Source organism: Priapulus caudatus, unplaced genomic scaffold, assembly GCF_000485595.1.
Source record: "Priapulus caudatus unplaced genomic scaffold, Priapulus_caudatus-5.0.1 Scaffold1377, whole genome shotgun sequence".
In the NCBI taxonomy this organism is placed as follows: domain Eukaryota; kingdom Metazoa; phylum Priapulida; class Priapulimorpha; order Priapulimorphida; family Priapulidae; genus Priapulus; species Priapulus caudatus.
The window spans coordinates 68511-77739 of NW_014578438.1; positions in this window are offsets into that span (position 1 = coordinate 68511).

Sequence of the window (9229 nt, forward strand, 5' to 3'; positions counted from 1 at the left end):
TTACAAATCAGTCTAATAAGATAATAAGCATGGTAAAAAACTGTTACGTATGACATTTATATCACAGCACAAGTCAACCCAACCACCCCAAAATCCACGGTTTGTACGTACTCGCGATAAATTTCCCTCGTCTGAACGACCACGTATGGCTATAGCCTATACTCAGGTTTCGAAATTGCCGTATCCACTATCCTGACAAAATGAGTGCGTTCCTCGTACCTCGTATCGCTATACGCGTAGTAGCGGACGTGTGAACCGGAACCAGGCCTAATAGGATACATACCGTATACCGCATCACGCTTTGTGGGCGAGAGAGAGAGAGAGAATGGAGGAGACGAGAGAGAGAGACGGAGAGAGAGAGAACTGGATGAGAGAAGAGAGAGAGAGCGAGAGGAGAGAGAGAGAGAGAAGAGAGAGAGAGGCAAGAGAGAGAGAGAGAGAGGAGATGAGCAAGAGAGAGAGAGAGAGACGAAAGAGGAGACGCATTAGAAATAGAAGAGAGGGGACTGAGAGGGGGGAGACACAGATCTAGAGGGAGACTAGACCAGGCGAGGAGAGAGAGAGAGAGGAGAGAGAGAGAGAGGAGAGAGAGAGCAGAGAAGAGCGGAGAAGGGGAAGAAGCATAGAGAGTAGGGAGAGAGAGTGGGAGAGCCGAGAGAGCGAGAGAGGAGAGAGAGAGAGCAAGAGAGAGAGAAGAGAGAGAGAGAGAGAGAGAGGAGAGAGAGAAGACGAAGAGAGACAGAGACACCACGACCAGAGACAGAGACAGAGACAGAGACAGAGACAGAGATCAGAGACAGAGAAAGATGAGACGAGAGAGACGAGAGAGACGAGAGAGAAGCAGAGAGAGAGAGAGAGACGAGAACGAGAGGGCGTGCGCAAACACCAGAGAGTGGACACAGAAGAGCAGAAAGAGAGTGATAGGCAAGAAAAAGAGCACAGGCCCTATAACCGCGGGGGCAGTTTGCGCGAAATCTTATGTTCTCTTCGCCCTACTGCGCCAGCTATAAGCGACGGGTACCATACATTCCAAAACTACGTTGTGAGACGGCTGTTTAACTCAAGGGTCAGTTCTTAGCCGCGTACTCATACGGAAGTCCCGTAAGATACGCGTTACGAAATCGGGTGTTAGAACCCCGCAGTGTGAAGACATAATAGTAATTGTGTAAGATGACAAAAAGTATTACTAACAGCATGTAACGCGAATGGGGTTGCACTTTTCATTGTCAAAGCCCTCATTGATAAACAATCAGCTTTTCGTCTTATGTCCTCTTGGTTGCAAATATTAGGAGAATTCCTGGCGTTCCAACTGTTGAGCTCCCACGTAGGCAGCCTGTCCGTAGGAGAAGCAGGACTGTACCGAGGTGCAGACCGAGCGACAATACAGCGTCTGGCCCTCGGAGCTTTTGTGATGCTCATGGCGAAGCGTAGTTTGATGAGGAATTGTAATTATTTGTGCAGGATGATTGTAGCATTTGTGACACTGGAGTAGTACTGGGAGGAACGACCCATCCCACGAGACGTTAGTCATTAGGCTCGGCAAGATTGAAGTGCGCTGTAGAGATTGTCTCCATATCCGGCTTAGGTAATTCAGAGAACAAGACGCTCAAGCAGCAAGACCATGAAGCAAGCAGACACAATCGTCACAGGCACAGCGATATATGAGGCGCACAAAAAGAGACGAGGAGTCAATTGTTCGAGCAGTGACACAGATGTGTACGTTCTAGTTGGCGCTACGCATTCCTCGAATAGAGGCTTAACAGCCCTATGATAACCAGTCGAGCAAGGAAAGGCAGAGGCTGTTTGCTGGATCTTGAGTGGCTACAGGCTGCATTAAAGTTTCCAGTATCATTCCCCCAATGTTAGCCGAGCCCATGCCCTTGACCAGGTTGCGACCAGCTGTTCCCATGTGGCCACTCACGGGATCGGAAGGGCAAGATGTTGAAACTCTTTGAGGAGGGATAATGCAGGCTTGAGCCTCCTTGGGAAGTCAGACTGGCTTGCACTTTGAATGAATGTGTTGCTCCACGTCCACAGCTTTTGGTCTCAGCATCGCCTACAACATGCATAGATGCAACATGCATCGACCTGAGTCAAGAATTAAAGCTTGGAAACAAACAAGACAGGTCGACAAAGGAGCAGACAGGTTACCAAGCCCGGAAGGCTTGTGCACGTCCGCTCACGCGCAGGACGCACCAATGAAGCATTCAAAAAAATATCAAAAGAGCACACTATCAGTGCTGCATCTGGAGACATCGCCTACAAGAGCATCCGACACCTTGATCCCACGGAATATGGCTGGGTAAGGGATGAGGAAACTAGTCCTACAGCCTGTCACTCTCCCTGTTATGACTCCCCCAGCACCAGGTTACATACTCAAGCTCATCAAGTGTTCTTGTTTTACGGAGAGTCCATGCAAGTCCAAGGGCTGTGGTTGTAACATTGGTAGACTGGCGTGTACAATGTTTTGCAATTGTCAGGGCAGTGCTGCATGTTGTACTTGTAATGAACAAACTAGAGTCGTCCAACACGAAGCCTTTGATGACGAGGAAGAGGAGGAGGAGGACGATTAAAGCCAACTGATTTTGTTTTGAAATTGTACCAAAAAATGTAAATTGTAGGTAACCTATAAAACTCATTTTCGTGGATTTTGCATGTTTAACATAGGAGAGGGTTTAACGGTAAACCAATTTTCATGCCTAATCACAGACGTTTATGATTGTATAGTCTACAACTATTTCAAAATGTCAAATGCATCTGTAAATGATGGTATAATATAATTTTTACATGCATTGACATCTCATTATTGGACACTAGGCTCAGTTGTGGGGAATTTTATTTAATGTAGATTTATTCAAAGCCGCATCATAAACAATTGAATTTGGATTAAATAAAGCAACTGCCAGTTGTTAGAAATGCCTTATTTGGTGCAAGAACATAAGAAAACGAACGTAAGAAAAACTATATACCGCCATGCAAACCATATGCCCTATTCTGCCGGACTATATGGGTAAATTTGTCCTAAAATAAATATCGTTCGTTAGCATTTAGGTATAAATATAATTGCACTTTTGTGATTAGCCCTCAGTCTGTAACGTGCAAAATAAATTGGCAAATGCGCAACTTTTTCATGGTGGCAGCACGGTCGCGGGTGTCATGTCAGCACCCAAAAATGAAGATTTCGAAATTCAATGTTGTTTTATGACAAACGTGAATGCGTAATTATAGATATTTATAGGTATTTGCTATTAGTTATAATTCTACTATCATAATATACTCTCAAATTCTAGAGTAAAGTATCCCTTTAAAAACACAATCTCTCAGAAGAAAGGGCGAAGTAGTGATGCAATGATGCAACCACATGGGTGACCACATACTGATCGACATAGTAACTACAGACAGTGCCGAACAATTTACATCTATTTCAGATCTATGCTCAGCCAACATCAATTTTAAAATACGTAACCCTCTCTCTTGATTCCGGTGCCTTGACGCCAAATTTGGATACTGCAATGTACTACTAGTGTGGAGATTTCGGGGGTGTGTAACTCACAGGAGCAGTAGACTAGATCAGGAGGGATAGATTGAACCCACAGTATAGATGGAATAACCATATTTTGACTAAAGAGAGGATAAAATATAGACCGCACATAAATATATCAACGATCAACATGCATCTTGGATCATACATACGGAGGTGGTCTAGGGAAAACAAGGAATGTAAACAAGCACCCGATATATAGAGTATGATAATCAACGCGGTTATGTACTATTAGTCAGCATAATATACGAGGAGGTTTGGATAGAATGAATAGTCTAAGTTGTCGAAGAGAGGAATATTTACTTAGAAACGAGTTGCATAAGATGATGCAATCATCGTACCAGCCACGGGTTGCGTCAGCTTGGTGAAAGCGATTGCACCAGCGAACGAAATCTGCGTGCCAGCTAGGTATATAAGGCGCACCGAATCGCAGCACAAGAGCGTTATTTTTCAGGTTAGGTTCAGGTAGGAAGAAGAAGAGAAAGAAGGAGAAGAAGAGAGCGTTATTTTTCAGGCTAGGTAGGAAGAAGAAGAGAAAGAGGAAGAGAGCGTTATTTTTCAGGCTAGGTAGGAAGCAGAAGAAGAGAAAGAAGGAGAGAGCGTTATTTTTCAGGTCTAGGTAGGAAGAAGAAGAAGAAGAAGAAGAGAAAGAGGGAGAAAGCATTTTAGGTACCAAGGAGAGAGATAACAGAGGGACGAGAAGCACGGGTTTTCAGGAAGGAAAGAAGACTACAGGGAAAATGAGGGCTCAGCCAAGATCTTTCACTAAAGGTGGAGAAGAACGGGATTTCAGTTAGGTAGAGCCAGGAGCGACTACGAGGGAGACATCCGTGGAGGCTGCCTAGGTCTACGCAAAGCGGGGACGAACGTGAGAGAGGAAGACGAAGCCGGCGACGCATTAATGCTGTAATATTAGACGAGATAGATACAGGATCTGCTGCATATACGAATGCAGGGGAATTATTTGTAAACTAGTAGGAAGCAATAAAACTATAACCGTACAGTTAACCGAATCTAACTGTGTTCTGTTCCACTGGTACTACCTGTTATTTGCTACGAGCATCACCGTCCTGCCTAATATAACGGCAGGAGCGAACACTGAATCCAAACAACTAGGACACGCATTAACTATATAACGCCTGTCGTACCATAGACGGCTACCCCTAGGGCCACTACACTAGTTAGTACTACAAGTACAGCAGAAACAAAAATGATAATACTGGCACAGGAAGTAGTACTTAGAAGGCAGGGTTCTCCCTACGTTGCGCAAACGGGGCGCGCGCGCCCCGTTTGGGGAAACTCCCCCCTGTTTGAATCGTTGTGCCCCGTTTAAATTACCTCCGCCCCGTTTAAATTCCACCACAATAAAAGTTTGCCAGCGCGGGAATCGATCGCCAAGAATTGCCGTTCGACCAGGACATCCGACGCGTGTATTTTTACCGTACCACGCGTACCGGACGCGATGCACTGCAGACGTAACAGCAAAGTTTAAGCGCTGTCACTGAACTGTACACTGGGGGCCGATCTCGGCTATCTTATATAATAACAAAGAAAGCTGTCCAAATACCGTCTATGGTGTGGTGGCGAATTTTACGCATTAAATTAGTCGTAACGGATAAAAATACACGCCCCGTCGGCCCACCCTAGTTTTTCCAGCTCCTCCCCCTCCCCCCCCTACCCCTTCCCTCCCCTGTTTTGAATTTTCATCCTGGGAGAACCCTGGAAGGGGTCATTATTTCCCATTGTTTCTCAAATCCATTATATAGTATCTTGTCTACGAATGTAAAAATTTCTTTATCAATACCATTCATCCGTCTATCAGTGCAAGATCGAAAACTGTAATGAGCGTTTGTTGGGGTGGGTTTAGAACCCCTACTCGTCTTGGGTTACATTATTATTGTACTACTACTAGTACTAGTAACTACTAAGCCTAGTAATATTATAGTAACAACAGTGTTGTGTTAAAAGAATATTCCCCCAATCGAATTTCAGCGCAAACATCAAATCAAAGGAAAAAATGATTTATTTTAAGCATTGCAACGGTTGTAACTGCCTATAATCTATATGTATGATAGGCGTGAAAAAATGGGCCCCCCAGGAATAACGTTTTATTCAAAAGCTTTTAGATTTAGACTACAAAGTGTAACACGTTTGGGTCGAATGTTTCAAACGCGCTTTTTACCGTTGGCCCGCTATGCGGGAATTGTTACGCTCCGCCAACTTGCCCGTGTTATGTATGTATGAACCATGGCTATGTAAACTAGAAACAGGGCAGTTGTCGGCTAACTTATCATGTATCCGCCCGTGATCTAGTATAATGGAATTATCTCTGTAAGGACGTAGGAAGGGCAGGTAAAGTTAAATAAGTGACAAAGACAAAGGTTTGTTTAGACAAACTGGTTGTGCCTACAGATGTGGTCAAGTGATATTGGAATTCTGGTTACCCTAGAAGGCCGAAGAGGAAATGTAATGTCGACGGTCGAAGTCAAACTAAGGTCAAGGACAGTGGTCGTTGTGGTATGGCGACAGATCCTTCTCGCCCAAGATGTGTAAACATACCAAGTTTAGTCGCGCTAGGTTCAATTAGGAGCTGAGTCGCAGCACGTCTACGCACGGCACGCGAGCAGCACGGCGACAGGCGACTGCCGCGACGCACACACACACACACATGTATAAGCATGACTCTGCACAAGGCATATTTTTTGATTTTCACAAGTGTTGTTACTTGATTTGTTAGTCAAGAAGATACCTTTGTATACTGTCTAGACCTTCTGATCTTATGTGTCGCTGAAATTTTAGGGCTGTAAACTGATTACCCGTGATCTGTGAAAAGAGCATTATTTTTCACTGTGAAGTGAAAAAACAGTTTCATTTTCACTTGTGAATAGTAACCCCCCCCTGCCCCCTCTTCGTTACCAGATTGACTTTTTGTCGTTAATAATTGTGCCGTAAGGCCCAGAGATGGCAGCAGGTACCGATCGCTAATGGCGACCCTGGGCGAAGGAAACGGTGAAATGTTGTGTCGTTTGAAAGTCGTTGTTTAGTAAGCGTTGTGATGCATAATATAGGCTGAGTGACTATAGCGTTGTCGGTCTTCGGGCATCGTGGAAACGCCGCCCCACCCCCGGTAGAGGTAAACATACAGGCGCGACATTCGTCATGGTTGGTTTTGGGGAGGATACGTGAAAATTAACGCACGCGCGTTACAGTACACTATAAGATGTAACAGCTGAGGGCCTATCTATAATAATGATCAGGAAGTAGATAATAGAAGGCTAGCGCCGGATGGGTAATATGGTATATATATATATATACAAATTATACTGCGGCTCCAGTTACACTGAAACAAGCAGGAGATAATTGCTTGGAACTACTTATCCATATTGCAATGCTTTGCATCAAAATATGCATTTTGCATGAAAGGTGGGCAATAATTTCATTTATAATTTCATTTTCCCTTTAGCTTTTGCAGTTTTTACCACGATGCTCGGATCATCTTCGAATTTGGCATGAAGGTGCGGTTATGGTACAAGGCGAATGAACGGCCAGTTCGTTTTGTGTGGGTGGAGTGATCGTTGCATGGTAAAACAACAGTTGTTTTGGTGGAAATATTGTAGAACCTGTAAGTTGTTGCTGTTTTAGCCGATTTGTCTCATGGAGTTTGGCACACAGGGGCGGCAGGAGGGGAGGGAGGTGCAAACCCATCTGGCCAAATGGGTAAGTATGGTATAGTATATATATACAAATATATGCGCCGTCCATTACACTGACCAAGCCAGACGAAATATTGTTGGAAACTGCTTTTGTGCAATCGAAATATTGCATGTTAGCATGAAAGGGGCATAATTTTCATTATAATAATTTCATTTTTCTTTAGCCTTTTGCAGTTTTTACCCCATCTCGGATCATCTTCAATACTTTGGCATTATCGAAGGTGCGTTATGGTAAAAGCGAAGACGGAGTCCATGTCGTTTTTGGTGTGGGTGGAAGTGATCGTGCCCGGTAACATTTTTGGTGGAAATATGTAGAACGCTGGTAAAGTTGTGCTGGTTTTAGGACCCGATTGTCATGAAATTTGGCCAGCACAGGGGCGATCATAAAACATGTCCTGATGACAATCATAAATTTTTGAATACAATTTGAATACAAATAATTAAATTTTTTATTTATTTTAACATTTTTATTTTTTAAATTTTTTATTTTTATTTTTACGATTTACATTTTAATATAAATTTTAATATAGAATTTGAATGGCAAAATATAAATTTCATGACAATCGGTAAAAAGAATGCAGAAGTTACAGGGTTCTAAGAATATTTTTCGACAAAAAATGTTGTTACAATGGCAACGATGGGACTGCCCGCCTACACCAAAAACGAATTAGCGTCTTGCGCTTTACGATAACCACCTTCAATGTGGAAAATTTGGAAAGATGATTGCGAGAAGAACGCAGGCCGGTAGAGGCGCATCACAAGAAATCTCTGCGGCGGCGGCGCCGCGCGGCGGCGGCGGCGCGCGACGATGCCAAACCCAGTAGTATCCTCGAACTTCTGCTCTTCGTTCGGGGATACAATTATACACTGCATGTTATGACCGCCAATGGTTTTTCTGGTCACGTACATGCTAGCTGAGTGATAGTGTAACAGGGCAACGTTTTTGTTGCTGGGAGATTAGTAGTAATTCTGAGCAAGCGAGCGAGCTGGAGTCGAGAGTCCTGTCAGGTTTTGTTTGGGTTTTTACACATTCTTCGAAAATGTTACGGTAAAAATTCTGCACAATTAATAACAATAAACAGTCGAGAATCCTACTCTGGTCTAGACTACAAAGTTTTTGATTTCATAAAATGATTTATATTAATAAGTTAATGATATCTGAAGTGGCTTACATTGACTCGATTGAAATAATGGTTGCTCAAACATTAGGGCTCTAGTATAATAGCCTGCGTAGATTGCCGCAGGCTATAGGACATTCTTATAGCGAATGGCTAAGGACGGCCACGCCGCTGGGACCTTGGTGCTGCTGGCAGGCGCCGGTTCGCCAAAAAATGGCCATTTGAAGTCGCAAATTGAATGTTTCGTTCACGCAAGAAATGACCTGCAAGCAAACCAATTTCAACGATCGTTAGAGGTTTTTAAGTTGCGGATATAACTTAAGCTCATAGGGTCTATGTCCCTCAGGTATGCGGACTACCTGGTACGGTCGGTATCCGAACGTAGCTGCTACTCATGCCTAGCTCGATATGGTTAGGGTTAGGGTTAGGGTTAGGTTAGGGTTAGGGTTAGGGTTAAGGGTTAGGGTTTAGGGTAGGGTAGAGTTAGTGTTTTTAAGCCTTTAAAGGAATTTTAGGTTAGGGTTAGGGAGTAGGCGTAGGCCGAGCCCTAGACTTCGTTAATGGAGTAGGCGAGGTACGGTCCGCATACTTAGATAGTAGTATTTAGTACCAGAGGTATCCGGATCGCGTAGCCCAGGTACGTTTCCCGGTAGTACCTGGGGAGCATATGACCTCTCATCCTACAACTTAAGACAATATTCAACATTCGGATATAGGCAGTTATTGCCTATCACAGACGTGCTTTTATAGCCCAGAAAGAACGCGTTACTAAGTTGGTACGCGACATCCCGTAATACTAATAGCAGGCATCGCTGCCGCAAGCATTTTTACTACTACTAGATACAATAATGTAACCA